This window comes from Pelodiscus sinensis, chromosome 12, assembly GCF_052426305.1.
Source record: "Pelodiscus sinensis isolate ZL-2025 chromosome 12, ASM5242630v1, whole genome shotgun sequence".
NCBI lineage: Eukaryota > Metazoa > Chordata > Testudines > Trionychidae > Pelodiscus > Pelodiscus sinensis.
The window spans coordinates 9,657,183-9,669,700 of NC_143063.1; positions in this window are offsets into that span (position 1 = coordinate 9,657,183).

A 12,518-nucleotide genomic window follows, 5' to 3' on the forward strand; every position below is an offset into this window, starting at 1 on the left:
GGAACACGACAACAACCGTGACTCTGACATTCAGGCGCCGATCCGCAGAAAGGGTTTAGGCTCCTCACTTCTACTGAACCCTTTGTGCATTTGTGCCGCCTTCAGTGCTCCAGAGGTGGCAGGGAAAGGAGAATCCTTCTCCTCCTACTAATGCCTCGTCATAGTGAGGGTCCTTTTCCGTTCTGGCCAGCTGTCCTTGAGAGCCTTTCTGTTCTTACCCCCATTTCACGGATGGGGAAGGTGAGGCACAGAGTTGCTCCTGGTGGCTCAAAGCTCCCGACTCCCATTCTTATGTCCTACCAGCAAGACCACTCTTCTCCCTTCAGCACTGTCCTCAGACCCAGAGGGACACTGTGACATCTGTGTTCAGGCCTCATACTGCCCACAGATGCCCAAACGCCCAGAGGTATTTCCTTACCTTCACACAGGCGGGTGACACCAGCTGCAGTCACTCTTTTTGACAACAGGTCACAGTAATGGTGGATGGTTTCTCCTACACAGACAAGGAATAGAATGGAGCTCACACTGTTTCAGTGTCATCCCTGCAAATTACTAAAGAGTCAGCCATTCCCGTAAGACAGCCCTTGGGAAATTCAAGACAGTCCTTCAGTGTGATGCAAAACACAATGGAGAAAGCATCCGACCCCAGGAATCACTGAAAGGCCGATTGGGAAAGGAGATTGAACCCAAAGGGGAGGTGCACACGGTTAAGCCTGCGATTAATCGCCATTGAATTTTTTAATCGTTCCCATATTTCTTCAAACAAGAGTGCAAATCTGAGCAGTAAAACAGAGAACTTTGGAATTCAAAGGGACCTTGAGACGCCATCAGGTCCGGCCCCCTGCCCTCGCAGCAGGACCAAGCACCATCCCTGACAGATTTGCCCCAGATTCCTAAACAGTCCCCTCAAAGACTGACTCATAACCCTGGGTTCAGTAAGACAATGCTCGAAGCACTGAGCTCTCCCTCCCCCGTAATGTTCATTGAGAGCTCGGAGCAGCATTTCACGCCGTCTCAGAGGGCACACCGGGTGCAATTCTTTTAGACAACTTGACTTCTAGTCATTTAGGAAAGAGCACGTGATACTCCTTACCTGGGCAACCTGCAGACCTAGCAGCAGTACGCCAGGGACGGGAGGAACGAAATCACACACCCAAACACAATAGCACTGATATTTTATTCAACTAACTCCTCTATGTTCCATCCCTGTTTCACAGCTGCAGTTGCAGCAGGCGCCTGAGGTGCTGGCTGATGCTTGTCCTGAAACCCCTTTTTGTTCATGTGCAGATTTTATTAACTCTAACAGCCCTAGAACAGCTCCCGGGGGCTGCTTTGCTTACCGATGAAGAGGGCTGCAGAATGTCTGATGGACGCCTGGGAGCTCTCCAGATACTCTAAGGCCTGGAACAGGAACCTGGGGAAGTTCCTCTTGTAATTCTTCATCTAGGAGCAGAGCAGGAGACATGCTCAGAGCAGACAAACTGATCGACCTACAGTTGACAGGCCAGGGTCGCTGAAGCACAGAGGGAAGCCAGGGCAAGAGCCAGTAGGAGCCCAGATGTCTGGAGTCGGGCTCTTGGGGAAGAGCATTTCCAAGCTGGGCACAGGCAGAGGGGCAGGAGCCCACGGGCAGGAGGCAGGGGCAGCGCTAAGTTCGGGAGATGGGGGCAGTGGAAAGGGTGGGATTGGATAACAACTGAGGAAATGCTGAGCCCCTCTGGGGGGGCTGCCTCTGCTCCCTGCGTGACGAGCGGGGGAGAATCCCCCTGGGCACTCGGGGTGGGGGTAGAAAGGTCTCCCTGAGCTCCCCGGTCACCGCTCCCCGGGCCCACAGAATTCACCTACCAGGCACTTCCCGACGCCGGGCAAGAGCCGCGAGGAGCCATCCCAGGCCAGGCTGCAGAAGAGACTCTTGAGATGGGCCCAGCCGAGGAACACGGCGCAGCGGAAGAGCGTCGCTTTGCAGCTCTGCAGCACGAGGGGAGAGCGAGAGGACCTCGCTGAGAGAGGGAGCGTCTGGGGCGCATCCCCTCCTCCCTGCCCCTTGGGCTCCTGCTCTCCCTGCCTGGGGAGCCTCCTGCCCCTTGTTCTGCAGGGGACGCTGCTGGGGGGGGGCTGAGCATTGGCTGGCAAGAGCCAGACGGGATCTCCACAGCTTGGCCCTTCTGCGCAGAGACGGCAGCGCCGGGGCTCCGGGATCCCAGAGAGTCAGAGCCAAGGGGCCCCCTCAGGCCTCCCTGCACGTCCCCAATGGCCCTGGCTGGGCAGGGGCTCTGGAGAGGGGTGGGGCCCTGGGGACTCTGGCGCTTTGCTCTCCGGGACATACCGAGGGGGCACTTACCAGGATCACTCTCTGCTCCTCGTCTGCCAGGTGGAGCAGCAGCGGGAGCAGGCAGCGGGTGAGTTCCTGCCGCACGCGGGGTCTGTCCGGGCCCTTCACCCCGCCCAGCATGGTGCCCAGCAGTGAGATGGCGGCTGAGCGGACATTGCCCCTCTCCTGGTAAGGACACGTGGGGCGGGGAAGCCCGTGAGAGCCAGGCCGTGTCCCAGGCTCAGGGGCCTGACGGCAGCAAATCGCACACGGCTCCAGCACCCCGACCGGGACCCGCCCTGGCCCGCGGAAGCCGCAACCACCAGGCAGCCCCACAGACACTGTGCGCTGGCCAGGGCTGAGACCCAGAGGTCCATGGTGCAATGTGTGTGGAGAGCTTCCTGCACCCAGCCCCACAGCCGCCTGGAGTCCAGAGAGGGGCCAATCTCTCCATGTTCTTCTCCCCCATCTGCCCGGCCTGGAGAGACCCAGCCCACCCCTGTGCAGTGCCAGGCAGGGGAGCCACTGAGCATGGGGGGGGTGAAGGGTGGAAAGGGGCAAGTTACGAGGAATCTCCATCCTCACCTCTTTCCTGCTGCACTTCCCGGGTCCCTCCGTCCCCGTCCCTCTTCCCCATCCCTCCCTTCCCCTCCCCTCCCATCGCCCCTTCCCTGCTTCCTTCCCCAGCAAGGCCTGAGGGGGCTGAGGGAAGGCCCAGGTCCCTGGCGACAGAGGCTGCTCTGGCCTCCCCTCCCGGGGCGCTGGGACCTGAGGCTCCCGCCTGCCTCCTTGGGGCTCGGGGAGGGGCTGGGCACAGGAGGGTGGGAGGGGAGGCTGCAGCAGGGCTGGGAGCTTGGCGCCCCCATTTCCCAGAAGGGCTCTGCCAGGGAGGGGGCTGAGTAGGAGACTCCCCACCCTTGGCAGGGGCCCCCTTGGGTGCTGTGTTGCTGGCCTGGGGGGCGGGGAGGGGCTGGGCAGGGTCATACCAGGACATCAGGGGAGGGGGAATGTGCTTCTCCGGGGTCCCGGCCTTACGTGGTCAATGAGCGGGCACAGGCCGACTGCCATGTCCTGGGAGATGGAGCCAAGCCCCTCCCCGGCGAGCAGGTAGATGGCGTCTGCCGCGTCCTTCAGGGCCTCCAGGACAGTCCATGCGTTCCTGGCGCAGAACATGGCGATGGTCCCTGGCAGCTGGGCCCGTAACAGCTGCCCCTGCAGGAAGGCAGAAGGCAGCTCACGCCTGGCCTGGGACAGAGCCTGGGCAGGGGCTGGACCATCCCCCCATCGGCCAGCCCCCAGCGGGGGAGAAAGTCGTTCTCCTGCCGCTCTGGCAGGTGCTTTGCACCCCTGGCCCTTGGGCAGAGTCGCCCTGTCGCCTGCCTGGAGCCGCTCCAGGCCCCGCCCCCCGAGCTCTGACCCCGCCCCCCGACTCGTCTGCCCTTGCCGAGCTTGGGCTTGTTGTCAGCCGACACTCTCCCCCCATTGCCCTGGGCGACGCCCTGAGTCTCCTTCCCCTCCCCCACTGCCTCCCACCGACCATGCTCTGCCCGCACCAGGGAGCAGGGACACCTCACGCCTGGCTTGCTCAGTAACGGCATAGAACAGGGGTTGCAACAGTGATGTGTCTGTTATCTCCCAGTGCAGCAACGTCTCACCTGGGCAAGCCCTGCCCCTCACCTTCTCTGGCTGGAAGATGATACTGCCCAGGCCCTGCAGACAGAGCCTCCGTATCTCCGGATTGGGATCTTTGGTCCATTCCATCAGCTGTTCCTGGAGCTCCGATCTGGTGACTGTGGTGAGGATGGAAGGACTCCGGAGAAACTGGAAAGAGAAAATCAACATCAGCTGCAGGAGCAGAAATCTGCCTCTCGGTCTGTTCGTGCGCCAGCATCTTTGCCAGCTGGTCACTTCCTGCCACACAAAATCCCTGGGGGTAAGGAGCCAGCGGCTGGTGTTTGAGATGGTCCATTCCCAGAGGGGCGACTAATGCACAAGCCCCTAATGCAGCCCAGGGAAAGGGGAATCTCTGGGCATCGCAGCGTGTCCTGGAGCGAGCCGTGGCAGAAGAAAATGAAACCCCAGGCAAAGGAGAGGAGAGAGGCCCGGCCTCAGGGCGCTGGAGAAACATCTTCTCTTGTCACATGGTCCCACGGAGGCACATCCAGCCAGGAGCAATCTCACCCTGCCCCCCACCACTCTGCCCGGCCCCACTAGGATCCACGTGGGCAGAGGAGCCGGCTGGCTGTGGCGTTGCCGAGCTGCTGGCGATGGGCCCCGGTGCCTGCCTGCCTGCCTGCCTGGGACGGGACTGAGCTGCTCTGCACAAGCCCACATGTGCCTGGCGGCTCCGGAATCTCACCTCGGTGCAGAAAGTCAGGGCGATATTTTTCTGGGGCTGCTCCTCCTGACTCTGCATGACGGCGATGGCCTCTCTGAGCACCGCAGGGAGCTGTGGGGTCTGGTGCTCCACCATGGCCCTGGAACAGGACAGAGAAAATGCCCGGAGTTACCAAGGGGAGAGAGCGTCGCTCTCCCATGGCGGGGCTGAGAGGGCCGGCGGGGGCAGAGGAGGGTCTCCCACTGAGCTCCCATTGCCCAGACTCTACCTTGCGATCAAGCCCACCCCTTGGGAGAAGCGCTGGCGGGAGGACATCATGTCCCAGCCCTGCTGCAACTGGATACTGGCAAATTCCTTCCAGTATCTGGGCATGGAGAAAAGGGTCTTCACGGCCTCCAGGGAGGTGCTAGAGACAATAAAAAGTCCGGGTGTCAGAACTCGACCCCAGCCCCACGCAGCATAAACCGCACAAGGCCTGGGACACCCGGCGTGGTCAGCAGCAGCCGGCCTCCCCTGGGATGGACCCAGCACCGTGTGAGGGCACGGCCCTGCCCAACGGGCCCTGGCCATGCCACAGACTCATCGAGTTTCTAGCCAGGTGGTTCCCTGGTTGTTCCCGTGGAATCAGCGTCACGGGCCCCTCCTCGTCCTGCCTGCCTGTGACACGGCCCCCCCGCCGGTCTTGTGCACTCTGTGTGTGCTCTGGCCACGCTGTCCTGGGGTGGGGTCTTGTGGGACAGAGGCCCAGCGGGCTCAACAGGCACGGAGAAAAGCCCTGAGCCCTCGGCCGGGAGCACATGGGGACGTGCCGACGTGGCCCCTGGCCTGTGGTCGGAGTCATAGGAGCAAGTGTGGCTCACACGCACACGGGCGCCCAGCACCGCTCCCTCCACACAGACCTGCCCAGAACTGCCCCTGGGCTGTAGGGACACACACAGCAGAGGGCCAGGCAGGTCCCACAGGGGCTGAGCAGAACAAATCTGTTCTTCCCCTTCCTTTCCGCCGTTACCTCAAGGGGCTGAGGCGGCCGGATCCCTCCTGGCTGGATGTCTTCTGGGCCCTCCAAGTCCCTGGCAGGCACAGGTCCAGCACGTACTGCACCTGCCTGACGCAGACGAGGAGGAGCTGAGGAAACATTTCGAGGATGGCTTCTCGGTATCCCCAGAGGAAAAAGATCTCGTACAGCGTGTCCATTGCCTGGAGACAGGAGACAGAAATGTCACTGAGCTGTCCCCACCTGCCCATCCGCTCCCATGGCTTTGGCTGCCATCCTGGTTCCATTTTCCATTTCCTTGCGGCTTATGAGGAAGGAGGGTGAGATCCTCTGGGGGGAAGGGAGATGTGATGGCCCCTGAACCGTCTCCTGTTCCTAGAATGGACGCAGATGGGAACCTCCTGGAAAGGGCGGAAGAGTCCGGGTGACGTTATTTCCCGTTCTCTGTCTTCATGGCCTAGCCCCGCCCTTCAGCTTGCCAGACGTGACCGGGGGGGCATCACTGCCCCTCTGCCGCCTGAGTAACTCCAGCGCCACAAGCAGCAGGGAGCCGGGGCGATGCCGGGAGGTCGAAGCGGTGTCGGTGCAGACCCCACGTTGCTCCCGGCGACTGGCTTTCCATCACATCCCGGGTTTCAGGTCCTCGTTTTCGCTCCCCCGTCGTACTGGGCTTCTTGTGCGTTCTGGGATAATGCTCATGGGGAAGGTCCTTGCTGATCTGAAACCGGGATCCCTGGGTCCGGCTCTGGGGTTGACCATCTGTCTGGCTCGTGCCTGTCACTTGCTTCCAGGCTTTCCGAAGGTTGGATCACTCCTTTGCTCTTCCATGAAATCCCCCCAAGATCCCAAACTACTTGACCTGGGTCAATGGGAACTTCTGTCGGGTCAGTTCCGATCCTCGTGACCCAGTTGTAGGGACCCCGGCCGTGCTGCTTGTGTCACTCTCTCGGATGCTCCGGCTTCGGGTCTGGCTTCCCTGGCTCCTCTGCCACCATGTAGTCCTCAGTTAGGGAGACAGTTTGGCTACGTCTAGACTACATCCCTTTTTCGTAAAAGGGATGTAAATTAGACGTATCGCAATTGCTAATGAAGTGTGGATTTAACTCTCCCCCGTTTCATTAGCATAAAAATGGCTGCCGCTTTTTTTCCGCACGGAGCTTTGTCGGAAAAAAGCGCCAGTCTAGACGCTGATCTTGTGGAAAATAAAGGCTTTTCCGAAAGATCCCTTATCCCTCTATGACAGAGGACTCCTTGGGGTGCTTCCCAGAGTGCTGGCAAAGCCACTGACACCTTCCTCCTGGCTCTATGGGGTTTCTCACCACCCCGTCCTCTGGGCCAGATCTCCTGGTCTCGCCCAGCCAGGGCACAGGAGCCCTCCCTCCCATCCACCCAAGAGCAATACAGACACTGAATCCCTGCGGGTCTGAGGAGAGTGCAGTTTCAGGCACAGCTTCTGGGAAGCCAACCCCCAAATAAATTGTTCCCGTGAGCCCCCTTTAACAGTGAAAGGAGGATGGACACACTGATTGCTCCCCAGGTCACAATTGTTCACACAACGCTTGCTAGTAAATACAAGTGAGTTTATTAAGTACACGCCGTGGGATTTAAGTGGTTGCAGGTGAGAAAGGGCAGAGCAAGGTGAATTGCAAATAACGAGAAGCACATCGGTCATTCTCACACACTCGAGCTTCTTACAAACTCACCCTGCAACTGTTCTTATTTCAGAAAAACTTGGGTATTTTTCTTTATTTTTCGTTTCGGTTTGAATTGCTCTGTGGGAATCTCTGCTTCCCCTCTGAAAACTGTTCCTAGAGATTTTCTCTGTGTTTTCATTTGTTTTCCTTACTTGCTCTGTCACAGCGCGCAACCAAGTCTGTGTTATCCAGTGTAGCTTTTCTTTGGTAAAAAAAAATCACTTTTTTGAGGTCAATATTTGCTTCTTGTGTCCTGGAAGGTCAGCAGCTCTGTCTGTGTCTCTGTCAGTTAGTAAATCTTTGACCCTGGGGAGTTCTGGAAGCAGAGCCTGTAGAGACAACTTTTTCCTTCCGGCCTCCAAATTCTGCACTCAGAGTGGGGATCAGCCCCTGACACAGAGTGTCCCATCTCTGCACTAGAGCTGCAGAGGTGCAGCCTGGCTACCTGGCTGAGACAGTCCTACCCCACAGGCCTGCTGGGCAGGCGCCAGCTGGAGGTGGCTAGAAAGGCCGGTGGCGAGCTCAGTCAGGGCTGACGGATGGGGACGGAGGTGCTGCTGGGGCTCCTGAGGAGCAGCGCAGGGGCACCCAGACGCCATCGCCAGTCAGCAGGGAACCGCAGCAGATGCCCCAGTTTGGAGGAAAGAGACGGCGCAGACAACAAGAGAGGAGCTGGCAGGAAGCAGCTCAGGCGGGGAGTTGAACCCCAGGTGCTCGGCGAGTTTCTACTTGATTCCCCCAGAGCTAGTGGTGCCCCCTCCAATGCTGACAGGGCGCTGGACTGGGACCCGGTGGAGAGGGCGCCCTGGGTCCCCTACCCCTCCTCACCAATCCCACTAGGAGTTATTGCCTCCGGCTGCTAGGCCGCACTGCCCTGTGTGAAGGGAGCTGCAGTGCTGACTTGGAGCATCGTGGTGCATGCGGGGTTGACCACGAAGTGAGGGGCCTCAGAGGCCGGACACCCCCTCCGGAGGGGAGCAGGGGGGCTCTCCCCGTGACACAGCTGTGTGCCCAGTGTGCAGTGGGGCTGTGGCCTGACACTAAGAGGGGTTGAAGCCCCCTTCCCCCCCACAGATGCAGCATCCTCCCTGTAGTGGTGAGTTCCCTACGGGACAGCTCCAGTGTCACTTACAGCCAGAGACACGCTGCGGCTCCTCTCCTCCCGGTGGCTCTTCCGGAGCGCGTCCAGCAGCTGCTGCAGCACCTGCCGGGGGAGCTGTGGTTCTTCTCCCACGGCCTTCCACAGCTCCCTGGCACCTCTGCAAGGTGAGAAACCAAAATCAGAGCCTCCCTGCTTGGCCCCCTCCTGCCTCCCCAGAGAGAGGCTGGGAAGGGGGCGGGAAAGGGGCTCTCAAAAGAGACCCTGGGGGGCAGGGAAGCTGAGGCAGGAGAGTTCCTTCCACAAGCTCTGCATTTATTCCCTTCCCTTAGCAGCCGTCCCCTCAGGAGCTGGGCCTGGGCATCTTCTCTTAGGAGGCCGGGGCAGCCCTGTGCCCAGCAGGGAGCTGGATCCATCCCTGTCTCCGGCCAGGCCCTTCCTGTGCTCTGCCCTGGCAGGAGGGGGAAGGGAAATCAGGGACTGAGGTGGTAACAGCCTCTCCCTACCTGTCCCATGGCAGCGCGTGGGCCACGCAGGCGGGAACCACGTCCCGGGGGTGGGCGCGAGCCAGCAGGGCGATGGTCCCCAGCGCGGCTCCTCTGGCTCTGGGATCCCCAACGTCGCGCAGCCAGCTGAAAATCTTTCCCACGACGTATCCAATCTGGAGGGAGCCACACAGCTGAGGGGGGATTGATCGAGAGCAGCCTCCTGCCAGGCCGCCACCCCGGCAGACGGCGCTGGGGGAAGGGCAGGAGCGTCACCGGCGTGGGGCCAAGGGAGAAAAGGCCCCGTTGAGAGGCCTGTCGGGAACGTGACCCCTGAGTCTTTTCCCCAAGAGACCTGCCTGGCGAAGGGCCCAGGGCTCTGCCTGGCTGAGAATTCCCAGCAGAGCCAACTGCAGCAACGTGGCCGCACGCCCCACGAGGCAGGTTGGTTCTAGGGGCCCTGGACAAGGCCTTCTCCTGGGGTCATTTGCTGACCCTGCCGCTGCCCCCAGCGCAGCCTTGGGAAGTCAACAAGCCGCTCTGGGCTCCAGTTCCCGGGTGTCTCGCGGGTCAAATTCCTGCCTCCCCGGCGGGCGATGGGGCTTAATTGAGCAGGGGAGCGACTGATGCTCAGAGCCTTCTAGAAAGGGGCTGAGCCGACCTGCCCCTCACCCTGACCCTGTGCCCCAGGGCCGGTTTCCTCAGAGCCAGTTCTCCCAGCCCCTGTCTCCACACGCTCTGCCCCTCACCGGGCGTCTCTTACTCGCTCCATGCGGGCGCTGTGCTGGGACACGGTGGCTCTCGGCGCCTCCTCTGCCGCCTGAAAGCTCTCCAGGGCGGGGGCCGTCAGAGCCTTCAAGGCTTCCAGCAGCAGGGCTGTGGGCTGGGCTGAGGCAGGCGGCTCCCCGAGGGTCTGCAATGAACAGGGACAGAGCCTGTTGGGACTGAGCATTTCCACTGGGCAGCTGCCCTGGGACACTCGCTCCCTGGGGGCTGGCAGGGCCTAGTGAGCACGGAGGAGCCACCTGAGACCTTTTGTGGAGCAGCCTCACCCAGTGCCGAGGGTTCTCCCATCTCTCAGCCCTTCCCTGGTCCCCTCTGCCTGAGGAGAGATGGGAGCCTCTCAGCGGGGCAGGGACCCCAAGGGCCACCCCACTTCCTCCATTCCCTGCATCCCCCTCCATAGAGCCCCTTGTCCTAGGCAGGTTTCTCCCCTAAGTGACCGGGGATTTGTGGCTGGTTCTTTGGGACCGGAAAGACCCATTCGGGGTAGGTGGGATTGGGTTCTAGATCCCCTCACCTGTGTGTTAGGCCCAGGGCTGATTGGGGCACAGAGGGAACTGTGGTGTCTGAGGGGTTTTGCGCGGTCTGACTGGTTTGTGACCTGTTTGGGAAGGTCTCTGGCCTGGGGCTGTAAAGTGTCCTTGTGTTGAGCAATTCACCCTGAGCCAACACCCTTAGCAGTGCACAGACCTGGCCCGGTCCGTCACAGTGGTATAGTCGGCAGGATCCTCAGATCTTGGTCAATTAAGCTTTGGTTCTGACTCTCAAGCGGTTCTAAATTTTTATTTATTTTTATTTTTGGGTGTAGAGAGTTTGATTGGTTAAAGAGCAGCTGCAATGAGTCAGCAACTACATGAGAGTCTTGACCGAAAGGCTCTAGAAGATTTGTGATTGGAGACAAGCTGGAACTGAGGTCTTTGCTAATACGAAATGACCAGCAGGGAAGGGAGCAGTGCCCACCCGGTGCCAGGGATGCTGTTGCAGATGAAATTAGAAAGCAGCAGGCATTGAAGGAATCGAGCTGGAACATGGGATGGCCCTTGCCGACGTGCGTCGAAAGGCGAGGGAGGCGGATGCCGAAGTGGAGCGAAAGGTGAAGGAGGCAGATGCTGAGAGGGAGCGAAAGGTGAAGGAGGCCAGGGCTCGCTGACAGGTCATCGCATTCCATCCTCACTAGGCCCTGCCTCGCCCAGCGCCTAGCAGAGCCTATGGGGCCAAGGGGGAGATGCAGAGGCAGATTCAGGAGGCTGTGGAGAGCATGCTGGCCATGGGCATCCCCTATTGTGTTGGTGCCTAAAAAGGACAGGACCACGAGGCTCTGCATGGACTAGAGGAAGCTGAATGCTGTCACGCAGCCTGACCCCTTCCCCACATTCAGAATAGAGGATCTGTTGGACATGCTGGGAGGAGGGGACTGTGTTTATAAGTACTCTAGTCCTGACTAGGGGGTACTGGCAGAGTCCCCTAGATGCTGATGCATGGGACAAATCTGCGTTCATAGTGGAGTCGGGCCTGTGTGAGTTCAAGGTGCTGCCCTTTGGCATGCGGAATTCCAGGGCCACCTTCCTGGGGCTGATCACGGAGGTCCTGCAGAGCCCATTCCAGCACTTATTTTGATGACCTGGCCATCTTTAGTAACTCCTGGCAGGATCACCTCAGTCACACAGGGGCGGTGCTGCAGCGGCTCGGGGAAGCCAACCTGATTGTCAAGGTGTCCAAATGCAGGATGGGGGCTGCCAAAGTGACTGTCTAGGGCACAGGGTGGGCAGTGAGTTGGTGCGCCCTGAACCCCTGAGGGTGGAGGCCATTAAGAACTGGCCTATCCCCCAAATGAAAACGCAGCTCCAGTCATTTGTGAGCCTGGCCAGCTACTACAGGAGGTTTGTGAGAGGGGTCAGAGATGTCATAGCTCCGATCACAGACCTCACAAAGCAGGAGAGGCCGGACCGGGTGGTGTGGTCGGAGGCCCGTGAACAGGGGTTCCAAAGCATAAAGAATGTCTTGGCCAAGGAACCTGTGCTGGCCAGCCCGGATTTCAACATCCGACATCGGGCTGGGGGCGGTGCTGATACAGGATGGGGTAGGTGACAAAAGGCACCTCGTGACCTTCCTCAGCAAAAAGCTGTGCCCCCCGGAGAAGCATTATGCTACAATTGAGAAGGAATGTTATGCCATCGTGTGGGCTGTCAAGCAGCTCAAACCCTATCTGGACAACAGGAGGTTCACTGTGCTGAGCAGCCATGCCTCGCTGGCTTGCCTGCAGAAGGCCAACGGCACCAACTCCAGGTTGCTCCACTGGAGTCTGATCCTTCAGGAGTACGACACGGACATAGTCCACATAAACGGGAAGGAGAATACTGTGGCAGATGCCTTGTCTAAGGCGGGGGGACCCATGTGATGCCCTCACTGATGTTACTGGCATCACTTCCTGCATCAGTTTTGTGTTGGGGGTGTCACGTTACTGGATTTTAAGGGGATCAGACAGGTCACTGTTGCACCCAAGGGCGGAGGGGAGGGGTTGTCCCAAAGTCTGTACCAAGGAGGCCATGTGAGATGTCAAATGAAAGCTTGTGCTCTACTGATTGTGTATGTGTTATTCATCCTCTTGTGTGATATTTGTAAGTGGATTTATAAATATGTAACCTGTGTTGATGCCGGAAGATACTCTGTCTGAGAAAGAACAGTGGGCCAGAAATGGTCAGTCAGTGACTATGCTAATTAGCAAGTCTCCAGGGATAAGGCTCTCAGAGAGGCTAATACACACCTGAGGAATGTGTCTGCAAACCAGCCAATATCATGACTGCTGACATGGGA